At 42.2% G+C, this 16794-nt stretch overlaps 2 long non-coding RNA genes across 2 annotated transcripts; both read left to right on the forward strand.

Annotated features, from left to right (window-relative positions):
• Positions 1 to 1395: 1395 nt before the first annotated feature.
• Positions 1396 to 4207, forward strand: LOC124695514. The gene is made up of 3 exons (XR_007000574.1): positions 1396 to 1584; positions 3910 to 4019; positions 4166 to 4207. It is a non-coding gene; the product is annotated as an uncharacterized LOC124695514 (long non-coding RNA).
• Positions 4208 to 7723: 3516 nt separating this feature from the next.
• On the forward strand, positions 7724 to 8592 carry LOC124695517. The gene is made up of 2 exons (XR_007000575.1): positions 7724 to 8222; positions 8335 to 8592. It is a non-coding gene; the product is annotated as an uncharacterized LOC124695517 (long non-coding RNA).
• The last annotated feature ends 8202 nt before the right edge of the window (positions 8593 to 16794 follow it).

Below are 16794 nucleotides of genomic sequence, written 5' to 3' on the forward strand. Positions count from 1 at the left end.
TTTTGATTCTCTGCTATATGTATAACTTTGAGGCTGCTCAGGATCTCGGCTTATTAAACGCATGATTTTGAATCTCCCTGTGTCCTCTCAGACCAACTTCCTATAGGTGTGATAGAGGCTCCTGAGACTGTCCCCAAAAATAAACTTGGCAAGAAGCTTGTAATAGCTCTTGTGCTCTGGTTTTATGTAAAGAGTATTTGTTGTGCACTTAATTAGGGCATGTCTGAATGTGGTGCTGTATGTGCTTCTGGTGTGGTCTTCTGATGTAAGATTAATACTACTAGTACTATGGGTTCGATTTTCTGATGTGCGTATCTCATCAAGTGTGAATGTTGGGCGTGTAGTTTTTCTTCCTGTCATGTTACTGTGATACTATGTGCAAAGAGCCTGTTCCAGCGAATCCACAGTTACTGAAGTTGTGTTTTTTCATAGTCATAGGGGAGCCAATACGACAACACATACTCGAGCTAGACAATCAGAAGGAGCGATGTTAATTGTTTAGCATGATGATCCTCCTGATTATATTTTAAGTGTGCTGGCGAATGATTAGGGAGGTGCTATACACCGACCGGGTCGGTGCGGATGGGGTGCCGCACACCCCCCGACCCGGCGGTTGTATAGTGGGCCGCGGCCCATCAGGTAATTTTCTTACTTTTTTTCGTTTCTGTTCATATATTTTCGTTTTCTAAAAAGCAGAAATATTTTTTAAATCCATTTGTTCTACAATCCGAATATTTTAATTTTTATGACTTTTTTTAAAAATATAGTTTTCAAAAAATATTTTTTTGAAAAAATTCAGAAATTAAATATTTTTCATATTTGAACATTTTTTGAATTTTCTTTAAAATTTAAACATTTTACGAACATGAACATATTTTAAATTTGAACATTTTTAGAATATAAACATTTTTCGAAGATGAACATTTTTCGAATGTGAACAATTTTTTAACTTAGAACAATTTTTAGATTTGAACATTTTTCAAATTCAAACATTTTTTAGTTTTGAACAATTTCAAAGTTTGAACAGTTTTCAAAATTGAACATTTTTTAAATTTGAACGTTTGAGAAATTTGGAAAAAAAGGAAAAGGAAAAAAAGAAACAAAAAATAGGAAAAAGAAACAAAAAAGAAAGAGAAAAAATAAACAGAAAACGGAAAACGGAAAACGGAAAAAGAAGAAAAAGGCCGAAATGGGCTGGGCCCTATACCCGGCCAGGGGTGTGCGGCACAGCGTACACACCGACCTGGTCGGTGTATAGGATTTGCGGCGAATCCTATACACCGACCTGGTCGGTGTATACGACGCGCCGACCACCCCCCGCGTCGTTTTTGGGCCGGCCCATTTAGATAGGACACGCCTTGTTCCGCTTGGCAGTTCCGACCAGGGTGACCCGATCCGACCTTCTTCCTCAGCGCCGCACGTTGTCGCGCTTCCTCCTGCGATTCTTCCTCCGCTCCCGCACCCCACCATCTTCCCCCGATTCTTCTCTAACCGCACCTGGGTTTCTTCCTCTGCCACTCCCCCACGCGCGCCTAAGGGTTCCTCGCTGGTCTGCTTCGTCGTCCCCATCGATGGCGGCGGAAGGTTAGATCCCGGTTCCACAGGTTTTTTACTTGCACTTATGTTTCCTTGCTGATTAAGCGTTAACTCACGTTAATTTAGTGGTTCTTCGTATGTGAGTTCTTTTCGGTGATGCTTCGTCCTGTTAAGTGATGATTAGGGTTTCTTCTTCTTCTTCTAGAGACACTGTTTCCATGTTTTGTTTTCAGTCCGCCAGGCTTCATACAACTTGATTTGTAGACTCGTAGATCTGTAAGGCCAACTGCTTTGGGTAGTGTGGTTACTAGGTATACTTGCAACTGATTGGGGTAGTGTGGTTACTGGGTATACTTGCAGTCTATGGCATTACAACTTGTTTTTTTAGCAAAGTTGTATGTTGCTTTGTCATGGTGTTGTATATTTCTTTGCTAACAGGACATATCCGAACTTGTGTTGACTGTATCAGCTTCTGTTTTCCAAGTTTTTTATGGTTAGTGGGCAGACAAAACTTGCTAAATTTTCCAATTAATATTACAGGTCGTCCATACCTCGTGTTGAATAGGGGGTTCGATTTTTTAAACCCACCCACGATGATTAGTTTGCTTCATACGACACCACATGCGCATTTCTTCTGTTTAGGATTATTCCTTAGATTCACTTCGCTCAAGTACTAGGTCATTACCATGCATGTACATGATGTCCCAACAAGAGTTGCCTTGAAAAACACCAATCACGTATATTTTTCAAGGCATCTGCAAGGACAGTAGTTTATGAATTACGTTTCTTCAGATTTCATTTACTTTTGTTAGGAAATCTGAAAGGCATGGTACATCCCTGATTTTTTCTCCTTGTTCTGATGTGATCAGTGCCAATCCACAATTTGTTTTCTGTGCTGCTATATTCTTTCTATGGGAGAATCAGGTAGCTTTGGCTGCAAATTTACTCCCATAAAGAAATATTTTCTGTTTGGAATCCTTAACAAGTTATATACCTGTACCAAGTCTTGTTCATTTTTGTTGCCATAATTTGAACAATTTCCGAATAGTGCCCATTTGTTTAGCAGTTAACAAATCATTGGGGTTTTATCATAGGTTCCACTACATCATTTACTTCTTTGAACAAGTGCCCAAACTCATTTCATTCTTTTTTCCCCTTGTTCAAGCCAGACCAATACATTGTTAGTCCAGAACTCAGAAGTACTTTAGGTAAATCAAAATGGTTTGTTAACTGCTCAATTACTAGTTCATTAGGTGGTTCATGTGCTCTAGTACTGGTTCATTAGGCTGCGGAATGGTAGGAATCCGCCTTCTTCTCCCGTATGCACAGTACTTCATTACTTCTTTTATTAGGGGGGTTCTTTTTTTGAATGGTTTTTTGGTGTTTGTGGACGGTGCTGATTCGATAGGATGTGTTATGTTTTCGCGAGTTTTATGTGTTCTGTTTTTAGCCTAATGATGCAACAATATTTTGTTTTTAGGCTAATGAACCAACAATATGAATCTTCGTGGTAGTTTCATTTTTCAAGGACTAGCAATATGAATCTTCATCAAATAAGTCATGTGTTCTGTATAGTTATTTTTTAGGCGGTTGTGTTGTAGATATGCAGCCTTTGCCATATATAGCAATATTAATCATTAGTTCATATATATTTTGGGGGGTGGAGATAACAGTGGTAAACACAAATCCAACTATAAATGCTCAAGGAATTTTGATGACTGGCAGGCTCAAATATGGTCTCCATAGCTTTTCAAACGCTAATTTCTTGAGAGTTAGCAAATTTTTGACAGGAAAAGATAATGGAAATGCCTTTAAGAAAATCATATATTATGCCATACATAATCTATTTATTTTGAGGCTAAGAACAGTAATAAACTTTTTTTGTGATTGATGCTTTATAACTGTTGGACAAGACCGATTGAAAATATATAAACCTGTCTAAGCACTACCCCCGTAAAACAGATAGATAATGTGTAGCATATTCGCAAGAAACTTGACTGATTTTATAGGTGACTAAAAGCAAACCTGTTTTGCGGCCTTCCATGCTTCTTTTTCTCCCCTACTCTTTCCCAACATTAATCATTTGTTTCTTCTCCCTCCTAAAATCCCAAAATTCATAGAACATAGTAAGAATCCAACACAACACATTTTCATATACTCTTTGTTCCTATGGCATTATAATCATAGCACTTACTGACTGCTTACTCTGCTCACTGTGTGTTCTCCCTCCTAAGTTTTTGAACTAATACTGAAACTATCAGAACTAGTTTTCTGTTGGTTCATGTTTTTTTTTACTTTATGGACCAATATATAGATTTTGCATGTTTATTTCTTATTTTTTTCAAAACTAGTTTTCTGTTGGTTGAATTGCAGGAAATCATTCTAGAGTACAGGAAGCTCAAAGGATACGACATGTTCTATTGTATCCAGAACAAATTCGTTGTTCAGCAGTTTGAAAAAGGAAAGAAAAGGAAATTTTAGTGGTTAGTCATGTTAACTTTGTTTGTTTCCATATAACTGATCAATTCCTTTTTTGCCGTGTCAATAAACCAGTGACATTTTTTTCACCGGTTGCCAACACATTTTTGTTTCGATCAATTTTTCTAATACTTTTTTCTAATTAATGTAGGTTGCAGAGAGAACATGGAGATGATCTTTTTTTATCTGAATGTTTTCTATGCGAGAGCTTCTCAACAGCGCTTACCTGGGATGTATATCATTTGAACCAGTGGACCTAGCAGGTATGCCGTGGCATACCCAGGCCGGCTGTATTACCGGAGATAATTATATGATTAATCAGCACATGTACTTAAGTCCCGTGGCTAATCTCATAGCTTTATTATGTATGTATGTATCTAATCGATCCCCTACCTCTATTCCTGTGTATGTGTCTAAGTCTGTACTACTATTACCACTATAGCGTCTGTACTACTAGTACCACTATAGCTGCTTTCACATAGGAGTCAATCAAGGTCTAGTGAAAGTTTTTTTTTGTATAGCTAAACATATACATATATATTCTCATACATCATCAAAATAAATATATAGGATATTTATCTCGAAATATTGATGCGTATTAAAAAAAATTGTGTGGCATACCCTTTAGTAAGCTGTCAGTACTATATGAGCAAAGAGATGACACTCATCTTTTTTTTACCGTAGCCATGGACCAAATGGGTATTGCCTTTTGTCATCAGTTCTAATTTTCCACACTGAAGGAAATAATTAATCGGTTGATTTTGATACCTTTTTTTTTGAAGTGCAGCACATGTTTTTGGCTTAATGAACATGATTAAAATTGAAAATCCAAAAGGGTTGGTAGGACCTCCTTCGTCACTAATATCAATACTGCTTGTTTATATAAGTTTTAGATTAATTGAATTAAGTATAAGTTCAAGACATTTTTTTAGAACTCTAACCATGGTTCGATGTTGTGATCAATCCATAGGTACCAATCTAAAATAAATCTTATTTTTTAAAACCAAAAAAAGTTTTATACCAGCAACCATTTTCACTAGAATCTATAGCCTTTGCTATCTTCCCAACTAGATGCAAATGAAGATTGTATTCGTTTATTTTTATCTTTATTGGTATCCATAACAAAAAGAACCTTAGGTGAACCAACCAAGGCAGGGATTTTTTTGGAGATACTACGATCAGTTACCGTACCCGAGAAATATCTGAACCAACAGTTTGCGGAGAATAGAATAGGTACAATGAAAAATCATGGGAATAACAAGAGGGTAATTGAACCGATTTTTAAATTAATTACAATTGAACAATTACACAACAAGAGATATAATAAGGAAGTTTTATTCAAGATAAGACTTTTTGTTCAAACTAACAATCCGTTCATGACAAAAGTCCGTTCATGGGTTTTTTAATAACCCGTTCATGTTTTTTTTTATTCAAGGTATGAGATTGTTCATGTCAAAGAATCCGTTCATGGTTCATTTTTTGTTCAAGGTAGGATTTTTTGTTTATCCCAATAATCCGTTCATGCCAAGAATCCGTTCATGGTTGAATTCTTGTTCAAGGTACATAATTTTGTTCATGCCAATAATCCGTTCATGATAATAATCCGTTCATGTTTTTACTTATCTTTGTTCTAGAGGGGTACATAATCCGTTTGTGCAAATAATCCATTCATGGTTGATTTTTTATACAAGGTAAGGAATTTAGTTCATGCCACTAATCCGTTTCATGCAATTAATTCGTTCACGGTTTTAACTAATACGTTTATGTCTTAGTTTTATTGGTCTGGGTAGGTAACCCGTTTGTGCCAATAATCCGTTTATGCTAAGCATCAGTGCATGGTTGAATTTTTGCTCAACATATGATTTTTGTTCAGACTAATAATCCGTTCATGGTTAATTTTTTGTTCAAGGCAGGATTTTTGTTCGTGCCAGAAATCTGTTCATGGTTTGAAATTTTGTTCAAGGTAGGATTTTTTGTTCATACCAACAATCCGTTCATGCCAAAAATCCATTCATGGGTTTTGAATAATCCATTCATGGTTCGTTTTTTTGTTCACGGCTGATACGTCTCCGACGTATCGATAATTTCTTATGTTCTATGCCATATTATTGATGATACCTACATGTTTTATGCACACTTTATGTCATATTCGTGCATTTTCTGGAACTAACCTATTAACAAGATGCCGAAGTGCCAGTTCTCGTTTTCTGCTGTTTTTGGTTTCAGAAATCCTAGTAACGAAATATTCTCGGAATTGGACGAAACGAAGACCCAGGGGCCTATTTTGCCACGAACCTTCCGGAAGACCGAAGAGCATACGAAGTGGGGCCACGAGGTGGCCAAACCACATGGCGGCGCGGCCAAGGGGGCCCGCGCCGCCCTGTGTTGTGGGCCCTCGTCAGCCCCCGACTCGCCCTTCCGCCTACTTAAAGCCTCCGTCGCGAAACCCCGATGCGAAAAACCACGATACGGAAAACCTTACCGAGACGCCGCCGCCGATCCCATCTCGGGGGATTCGGAGATCTCCTCCGGCACCCCGCCGGAGAGGGGATTCATCTCCCGGAGGACTCTACACCGCCATGGTCGCCTCCGGAGTGATGAGTGAGTAGTTCACCCCTGGACTATGGGTCCATAGCAGTAGCTAGATGGTTGTCTTCTCCTCATTGTGCTTCATTGTTGGATCTTGTGAGCTGCCTAACATGATCAAGATCATCTATCCGTAATACTCTATGTTGTGTTTGTCGGGATCCGATGGATAGAGAATACCATGTTATGTTAATTATCAAGTTATTACATATGTGTTGTTTATGATCTTGCATGCTCTCCGTTACTAGTAGAGGCTCTGGCCAAGTTTTTGCTTTTAACTCCAAGAGGGAGTATTTATGCTCGATAGTGGGTTCATGCCCGCATTGACACCTGGGACGAGTGATGAGAAAGTTCTAAGGTTGTGTTGTGCTGTTGCCACTAGGGATAAAACATTGGCGCTATGTTCGAGGATGTAGTTGTTGATTACATTACGCACCATACTTAATGCAATTGTCTCGTTGCTTTGCAACTTAATACTGGAAGGGGTTCGGACGATAACCTGAAGGTGGACTTTTTAGGCATAGATGCGAGTTGGATGGCGGTCTATGTACTTTGTCGTAATGCCCAATTAAATCTCACTATACTTATCATGACATGTATGTGCATTGTTATGCCCTCTCTATTTGTCAATTGCCCGACTGTAATTTGTTCACCCAACATGCTTTTATCTTATGGGAGAGACACCTCTAGTGAACTGTGGACCCCGGTCCATTCTTTAATACTGAAATACAAATCTGCTGCAATACTTGTTTTTACTGTTTTCTCTCGCAAACAATCATCTTCCACACAATACGGTTAATCCTTTGTTACAGCAAGCCGGTGAGATTGACAACCTCACTCGTTTCGTTGGGGCAAAGTACTTTGGTTGTGTTGTGCAGGTTCCACGTTGGCGCCGGAATCCCTGGTGTTGCGCCGCACTACATCCCGCCGCCATCAACCTTCAACGTGCTTCTTGGCTCCTCCTGGTTCGATAAACCTTGGTTTCTTTCTGAGGGAAAACTTGCTGCTGTGCGCATCATACCTTCCTCTTGGGGTTGCCCAATGAACGTGTGAAATACACGCCATCAACGGCATGATTTTTTCTGTTCATGGTTGAATTTTTGTTCGAGGTAGGATGTTTTTTGTTCATACCAACAATCGGTTCATGCCAAAAATCCATTCATGGGTTTTGAATAATCCGTCCATATTTTTTAAAACAAGGTAGGAGTCGTTCATGCCAAAGAATTCGTTCATTTTTTGGCACATGAATGGGTTATTCGCAAGGGGGAAAGAGTATTATGTTCATGGTTCATTTTTTGTTCAAGGCAGGATTTTTCCAATAATCCGTTCATGCCAAGAATCGATTCATGGTTGAATTCTTGTTCAAGGTAGGGAATTTGTTCATGCCAATAATCCGTTCATGCTAATAATCCGTTCATGTCTTTACTTTTATTTGTTCTTGGGGGTAGGTAACCCGTTTTGTGCCAATAATCCGTTCATGCCAAGCATCCGTTCATGGTTGATTTTTTTTTCAACGTAGGATTTTTGTTCAGGCAAATAATCCGTTCATGGTTGATTTCTTGTTCAAGGCAGGATTTTTTGTTCATGGCAAAAATCTGTTCATGGTTGAATTTTTGTTCAAGGTAAGATTTTTTGCTCAATTACTAGTTTCATATTTCAACAGGAGTAACAAAAATAAGATTCTTTTTATTTGATTCATTTTTCTGAATAATTTTAATTGGTGATTTTTTTCAGAAAAATCAAGAACAAGGGGAAAGATGAATCAGGACATTTTTGACACGTCGGTTTTCTACTGAAAAGATGTTCTCCAGTGTATGGAATTGGAAGTTTCAAAACTGAAGTCTCTGAATATAACAGAGCTGACTAAAAAGACAATGTTTCTTGTATGGTCCCCAGTCAGCTTTTTTGGCATGTTTGAATGGTTTTCAAACACTATTAGTTATTATTTTGTGTATTTCAAGTACTTCCAGTCTTTTATTTTTTACCTGACAATGTTTTTCCCTGTAAGATGGTTTTGTGAACATGCCCTCTCAAATATGTGACAGTGTGTTCTACTATTGGGTATCTTTTTTTTCATTACCATGTCTTCATTGTTAATCTGTTTCTGTCGTCATTTTCGGAAATGCAATGTCTTCTTCAATTTTCATTTTCAATTATGTTTTTTCAAATATAAGAATAAACAGTTGAATACAGTACAAAAATAAAGATTTTGTGGTTGAAATAAACGAATAGGTGGAGAGTACAATTTCATTATTCATTTTTTCCGGTCGTCATTTTTGAAACAAATATCTTATTCGAATTTTATGTTTTTAAGTTATTTCTCGATTATAGGAAGAAACAGTCCCAAACGGTCGAATTTAAATGAAACGGCCGAATTTCAACTGTACGAAACCGTCCCGACTCGTCGAATTTAAACGAACGTTCGAATTTAAACGAAATGAAACAGTCTCGAACGGTCAAATTTAAACGGACGTTCGAATTTAAACGGAACGAAACAGTTGTTGCGGTCAGAAACCCACCGGCGGGCAGCGACTGGCAACACAGTAGAGCCTGGAACAACTAGGGCTGCGGCTGGCCCCAGTCCCTCAGAGCGACGGCCCGCAAAGCCTCCTGGTCACACGTCCGATGCCTGTCGCAAGGGCGTGCCACCTGACCTATACCCGGTCGGGAAGGTGTTGGATGATGCCTCGCTTAGTTTCCTGCATGGCATACACGTAAACGTTAAATACGAGCCTCGATCGGCTCTTAGGTTATCCTGTGAATCGGCTCAAAGAGCCGATCCACCCATGATTCGTACGAGGTGTCCGAATATATGGTGGTCCTGCTTGATCAAGATAAAGTTAAAATGATCTACGACGATTTAGGGTTTTCACCGCATAATCGGATCATCCTACTCACGATTGGGCCTCGCGCTCGCATACGGTGATCGTAAGCCGATCCTAGACAGGGCCTAAAAACCAACAAGAGGTTGATCCCCGGAACATCCTGTCTAGGGCTAGCAAACTACACCCTACACGCCGCTGGATCCTCCAACCCTTTGTAAGGCCTAACTATTGCGGATATTAAACTAATCCTTGAAGAACAAGGAGCAACCGTAACGGATCGGATCTACTAAACTATGATCAAGTGGGGTGCCGTCCCTACACCTAAGATAGGTGTAAGGGCGGCTAGATGTATAAGGGTTGCACTACGACAGCATATGATACGAAGAACAATGCTAACCCTAACACATCTGAGATAACTACGTTGCTCGCCATCAAAAAGGCTTCAACGACGAGCAACGCATGAACAACGAGATAGGCTTGTGCTGCCTAGATCGCAAGATGCGATCTAGGCAGCATGGTGCTTACCGGAGAAACCCTCGAGACGAAGGAGTTGGCGATGCGCCGAGATTTGTTTGTGTTGAACGTTGGTTGTTGTTTATTCCATAAACCCTAGATACATATTTATAGTCCAAGGGACTTTCTAATTCGAGCGTGCACCTAACCGTGCACGGGTAAAACTCTATCTCCTAACCGACTCGTAATCTAATATGTTACAGATACACGGGCAATTAGCCCAAACTTGGTACACAAGGCCGATTCACGTATTTCTCCCATGTATATTCTTCAAACCCATCTTGATCGCGGCCCACCTCTGACTCGGTCAAATTCTGGTGATAACACATGCCCCCCTGGTTTTGGAAATGACATTTCCAAAATCATTACGCTTTCTTTCGTCGGGTCATGTCGTGGCAGAGCAGAAACCACCGCAGAATCCTTCATCATGATGCCTTGCCCCTTCCACTTCTCCACGTGGCCGCAAAATTTTCTTGTTGGGCATCATCTCCTCGGAAACTGCTGTGGCATTGAATCTCCCTCATATCCCTTTTATTTAACCGTTCTAAACCGCTCGCTCCTCCTTCATCCTCCTCGCATTAGCACCAAAAACCCTCCTGTGCCACCATGTCTTCTTCCTCCTCCTCCTCCGAGCTTTCCTACGGGTCCTCCTCCTCCCGCGAGACGCCGCCGGACATCCGCGCCCCAGAAGAATGGGACCTGGAAGACCACGCCTCCTCCATCTGGTCCGAAGACGACCGGTCCCTGACCAGCGGAGATGAAGATCTTCAGTTCCTTGCCGTCGGGGAACCGGAGTCGGAAGCGAGGACGACCGGGTTCCCCGGGACGGCTGCCCCACCTCTCGAAGAAGAGGAAGAGGAAGACGACGACGACGACGACTCCCTCGAGGGCTACCCGCCGGCGAAACGCCTCCGCATGTGGTGGGACGACGACGAGCAGCGACGATGAAGACGGGGATGAAGCTCCCGTAGAGGGCTACGGGAGTAGCGACGAGGAGCCCATCGGCGAGCAGTGCCGATGAGAGTTCCGAGGATGACGACGAGGGCAGCGATGGCCCGTAGATTAGGATCTACTAGTGTAGGCCTAGCAGTAGTAGATTGGTCAATAGACCCTTCTTTTGTTCTTCCTTCTTTGAGCAATCGGCTCTTCTTTTGGAAGAAATCATGTTTATTAATGAAGAAGTTTCCCCAATTTGATCTTGCCGATTTCTTTTAAACCGATTCTCAATGAGCCAATGGCAACGCATCGGTCTCTCATAATCCGCCCTTCATCTCTTCGACCACAGAGTGACTGGAAACTTGGTCAAAACTCAATAAGCCGATGTCAGCGCATCAAGTCTTCATGAACTATCCTTCATCCTTTCGAACAATGAATTTGAGTTCTGCCGGATCACCACCCTTGACGAAAATCGCGGCGCAGGACTAGCCGATGGCCACCCAATCGGCTTTCAAAAACGAGCATCCACCGGGCCAGCTGCCCCCGAGTCTCAGTCAAGGCGAAACAGAGACGAGGGCATGCCCTTCAGACAAATGGACCTGGGCTAGATCATGTCTGAGAGAACTATCATGCAGAGCCAGCCGATTCCCAACAAAATCGGCCCTCCAGAGCAGAGAACCTTCAGGGTGAGCTGCCCCCCGAGCTTCTTCAGTCCACTTCTCTGTCTTTGTAGGTCAGATCGGCTCCTTTCCTTCGGTGGATCTGAGGCAACCCACCCTTAGCCTGATCTGCACACCCATGCTGCTCTTGGCATTGTTCTTGAAGAGAGGATCTGAGCCCTTAAACCACTCTATTGAGGAGTTCTTCCATTAGAGTCTCTCTTCGTGGCCCACTTCCTGCTCCATCGAGTCACCTCTTGAGTCGATGGCCATGCATCGGCTTTCTATCCTTAAGTCGATGTCTGCGCATCGGCTGTGCTTAAATTTTTTTGAATTTTTCACGGCCGATTTATGTATCGGCCCCCATACTTCAATACTCATCATCAAAGAATATCTTGGGCTGCTAGGCATTTGAAAGATACTCCTTCTTCATATCCTCGTGTTTTATCCACCTAGGTGCCCCCCCGAGCCGATTCTGTCAAGAGAATTGATGGTATCGGCTCTTTAGGTATCCCCTGTTGGATTAAATGCTGAACCCAGGCAGAATGGATGGTGAGGATAATTTTGGCCGATTGCTGGAATCGGCCTCCACGTTGCTTGTTCGATGAAGGTTTTGTAATGTCCCTCCATAAATTTTTGGGGCCGATCACAAGGATCAGCCTCGCCGCGTTTGCTCATTGATTTGCTCCAGCTACATGGTTAGGCCAGTGGATACGACCAGCCTAACTTCATCCTCTGTCATGTCGATGCGCTCGCCGTCGTCCACCTTGAGTGCATCGCTTAATCCTTGAGCAGTATACTCCGTTGGGAGGACGAGGACCATGTTTGTGCCAGCCGACGTCTGATCATCGGCTTTCCTTTGCTTGGGGCGCCACTCTTTTCTTTGTGGCCGACCTTCTTCGTCCAGGGTTCGCTGAATTTTGGCGGCCAGATCAGGCCGTGCCTTCCTCAACGTGTGCAGGTATAATCTTTTAGCTTCTTCCAACCCACGCAGACGCTGAACCCTTCGTTTTTGGGAACGGCTGAGCCCATCGGGGCACCACCTTGGCCGATGATACTTATCTTCTTCATCATCGTCCTCTAGTTCCTCGAGATCTTCCACCCGAGCGGACTCAGCATGCTTGTTCCGAGGCGGGAGAGGCCCTAGACGCTTGAACACGGACACGTTAGCTGCATCCTTCTTCCTTTGTTTACATTCTGGGCAATTGCCGATTGTTGGCAATCGGCTCATTCCTGAATCCCAGCAGTGTCTGAAGAAGGGGCAGTCCCAGTGCCTATCCACGTCGTCTTGCTCCCTCGACTTTTCCTTGGCGTGGCGCTCGTATCGCTCCTTGTCGTGATCATGCCGACGACGTCTCCTGTCGTCCCTAGCCAGACTCACATACTTGTTGAGGAGGTGATCAGAGAGAGGTCGTTGATATCTTATGTTCTTCACTTCTCCCTATGTGACGTAGCGCTTGCCGTCTTGGCGGAGCCGATCGCGTGGAGCGGCTTCCTCTGTGTCTTTGCTATGAGAGCAGCTGCCCTCATCTCCGTCCTTACCAGAGTGGTGCCCAAGCCCTGCCATGTTGATATTGCACGAGAGATCTGGCTGGCACCCTTGATGGCGTGTATTTCACACGTTCGTTGGGCAACCCCAAGAGGAAGGTATGATGCGCACAGCAGCAAGTTTTCCCTCAGAAAGAAACCAAGGTTTATCGAATCAGGAGGAGCCAAGAAGCACGTTGAAGGTTGATGGCGGCGGGATGTAGTGCGGCGCAACACCGGGGATTCCGGCGCCAACGTGGAACCCGCACAACACAACCAAAGTACTTTGCCCCAACGAAACAAGTGAGGTTGTCAATCTCACCGGCTTGTCTGTAACAAAGGATTAACCGTATTGTGTGGAAGATGATTGTTTGCAGAGAAAAGAGTAAAAACAAGTATTGCAGCAGATTTGTATTTCAGTATTAAAGAATGGACCGGGGTCCACAGTTCACTAGAGGTGTCTCTCCCATAAGATAAAAGCATGTTGGGTGAACAAATTACGGTCGGGCAATTGACAAATAGAGAGGGCATAACAATGCACATACATGACATGATAAGTATAGTGAGATTTAATTGGGCATTACGACAAAGTACATAGACCGCCATCCAACCGCATCTATGCCTAAAAAGTCCACCTTCGAGGTTATCATCCGAACCCCTCCAGTATTAAGTTGCTAACAACGGACAATTGCATTAAGTATGGTGCATAATGTAATCAACAACTACATCCTCGGACATAGCGCCAATGTTTTATCCCTAGTGGCAACAGCACAACACAACCTTAGAACTTTCGTCACCGTCCCGGTGTCAATGCGAGCATGAACCCACTATCGAGCATAAATACTCCCTCTTGGAGTTAAAAGTAAAAACTTGGCCGAGCCTCTACTAGTAACGGAGAGCATGCAAGATCATAAACAACACATATGTAATAACTTGATAATTAACATGACATGGTATTCTCTATCCATCGGATCCCGACAAACACAACATATAGAATTACGGATAGATGATCTTGATCATGTTAGGCAGCTCACAAGATCCAACAATGAAGCACAATGAGGAGAAGACAACCATCTAGCTACCGCTATGGACCCATAGTCCGGGGGTGAACTACTCACTCATCACTCCGGAGGCGACCATGGCGGTGTAGAGTCCTCCGGGAGATGAATCCCCTCTCCGGCAGGGTGCCGGAGGAGATCTCCAGAATCCCCCGAGATGGGATCGGCGGCGGCGGCGTCTCGGTAAGGTTTTCCGTATCGTGGTTTTTCGCATCGGGGGTTTCGCGACGGAGGCTTTAAGTAGGCGGAAGGGCAGAGTCGGGGGCCGACGAGGGGGCCACACCATAGGGCGGCGCGGGCCCCCTAGGCCGCGCCGCCTTGTGGTGTCGCCACCTCGTGGCCCCACTTCGTATGTTCTTCGGTCTTCCGGAAGCTCCGTGGAAAAATAGGCCCCTGGGTCTTCGTTTCGTCCAATTCCGAGAATATTTCGTTACTAGGATTTCGAAACCAAAAACAGCAGAAAACGAGAACCGGCACTTCGGCATCTTGTTAATAGGTTAGTTCCGGAAAATGCACGAATATGACATAAAGTATGCATAAAACATGTAGGTATCATCAATAATATGGCATAGAACATAAGAAATTATCGATACGTCGGAGACGTATCAAGCATCCCTAAGCTTAGTTCCGCTCGTCCCGAGCGGGTAAAACGATAACAAAGATAATTTCTGAAGTGATATGCCATCATAACCTTGATCATACTATTTGTAAACATATGTAGTGAATGCAGCGATCAAAACAATGGTAATGACACGAGTAAACAAGTGAATCATAAAGCAAAGACTTTTCATGAATAGTACTTCAAGACAAGTATTAATAAGTCTTGCATAAAAGTTAACTCATAAAGCAATAAATCAAAGTAAAGGCATTGAAGCAACACAAAGGAAGATTAAGTTTCAGCGGTTGCTTTCAACTTGTAACATGTATATCTCATGGATAGTTGTCAACATAGAGTAATATAACAAGTACAATATGCAAGTATGTAGGAATCAATGCACGAGTTCACACAAGTGTTTGCTTCTTGAGGTGGAGAGAGATAGGTGAACCGACTCAACATAAAAGTAAAAAGAATGGTCCTTCAAAGAGGAAAGCATCGATTGCTATATTTGTGCTAGAGCTTTTATTTTGAAAACATGAAACAATTTTGTCAACGGTAGTAATAAAGCATATGAGTTATGTACATTATATCTTACAAGTTGCAAGCCTCATGCATAGTATACTAATAGTGCCCGCACCTTGTCCTAATTAACTTGGACTACCGGATCTTTGCAATGCACATGTTTTGACCAAGTGTCACAATGGGGTACCTCCATGCCGCCTGTACAAAGGTCTAAGGAGAAAGCTCGCATTTTGGATTTCTCGCTTTTGATTATTCTCAACTTAGACATCCATACCGGGACAACATGGACAACGAGATAATGGACTCCTCTTTAATGCATAAGCATGTGGCAACAATTATTATTCTCATATGAGATTGAGGATATATGTCCAAACCGAAACTTCCACCATGAATCATGGCTTTAGTTAGCGGCCCAAAGTTCTTCTCTAACAATATGCATGCTCCAACCATGAAGGTGGTAGATCTCTCTTGCTTCGGACAAGACGTACATGCATAGCAACTCACATGATATCCAACAAAGAATAGTTGATGGCGTCCCCGTAAGCATGGTTATCGCACAACAAGCAACTTAATAAGAGATAAAGTGCATAAGTACATATTCAATACCACAATAGTTTTTAAGCTATTTGTCCCATGAGCTATATATTGCAAAGGTGAATGATGGAATTTTAAAGGTAGCACTCAAGCAATTTACTTTGGAATGGCGGATAAATACCATGTAGTAGGTAGGTATGGTGGACACAAATGGCATAGTGGTTGGCTCAAGTATTTTGGATGCATGAGAAGTATTCCCTCTCGATACAAGGCTTAGGCTAGCAAGGTTATTTGAAACAAACACAAGGATGAACGGTACAGAAAAACTCACATAAAAGACATATGGTAAACATTATAAGACTCCATACCGTCTTCCTTGTTGTTCAAAACTCAAGACTAGATATTATCTAGACTCTAGAGAAACCAAATATGCAAACCAAATTAGCAAGCTCTAAGTATTTCTTCATTAATAGGTGCAAAGTATATGATGCAAGAGCTTAAACATGAGCACAACAATTGCCAAGTATCAAATTATCCAAGACATTATAGCAATTTACTACATGTATCATTTTCCAATTCCAACCATATAACAATTTAACGAAGAAGAAACTTCGCCATGAATACTATGAGTAGAGCCTAAGGACATATTTGTCCATATGCTACAGCGGAGCGTGTCTCTCTCCCATAAAGTGAATGCTAGGATCCATTTTATTCAAACAAAACAAAAAACAAAAACAAACCGACGCTCCAAGCAAAGTGCATAAGATGTGACGGAATAAAAATATAGTTTCAGGGGAGGAACCTCGATAATGTTGTCGATGAAGAAGGGGATGCCTTGGGCATCCCCAAGCTTAGACGCTTGAGTCTTCTTAATATATGCAGGGGTGAACCACCGGGGCATCCCCAAGCTTAGAGCTTTCACTCTCCTTGATCATATTGCATCATACTCCTCTCTTGATCCTTGAAAACTTCCTCCACACCAAACTCGAAACAACTCATTAGAGGGTTAGTGCATAATAAAA

The sequence above is a fragment of the Lolium rigidum genome, chromosome 3, assembly GCF_022539505.1.
Source record: "Lolium rigidum isolate FL_2022 chromosome 3, APGP_CSIRO_Lrig_0.1, whole genome shotgun sequence".
Taxonomy (NCBI): Eukaryota; Viridiplantae; Streptophyta; class Magnoliopsida; order Poales; family Poaceae; genus Lolium; species Lolium rigidum.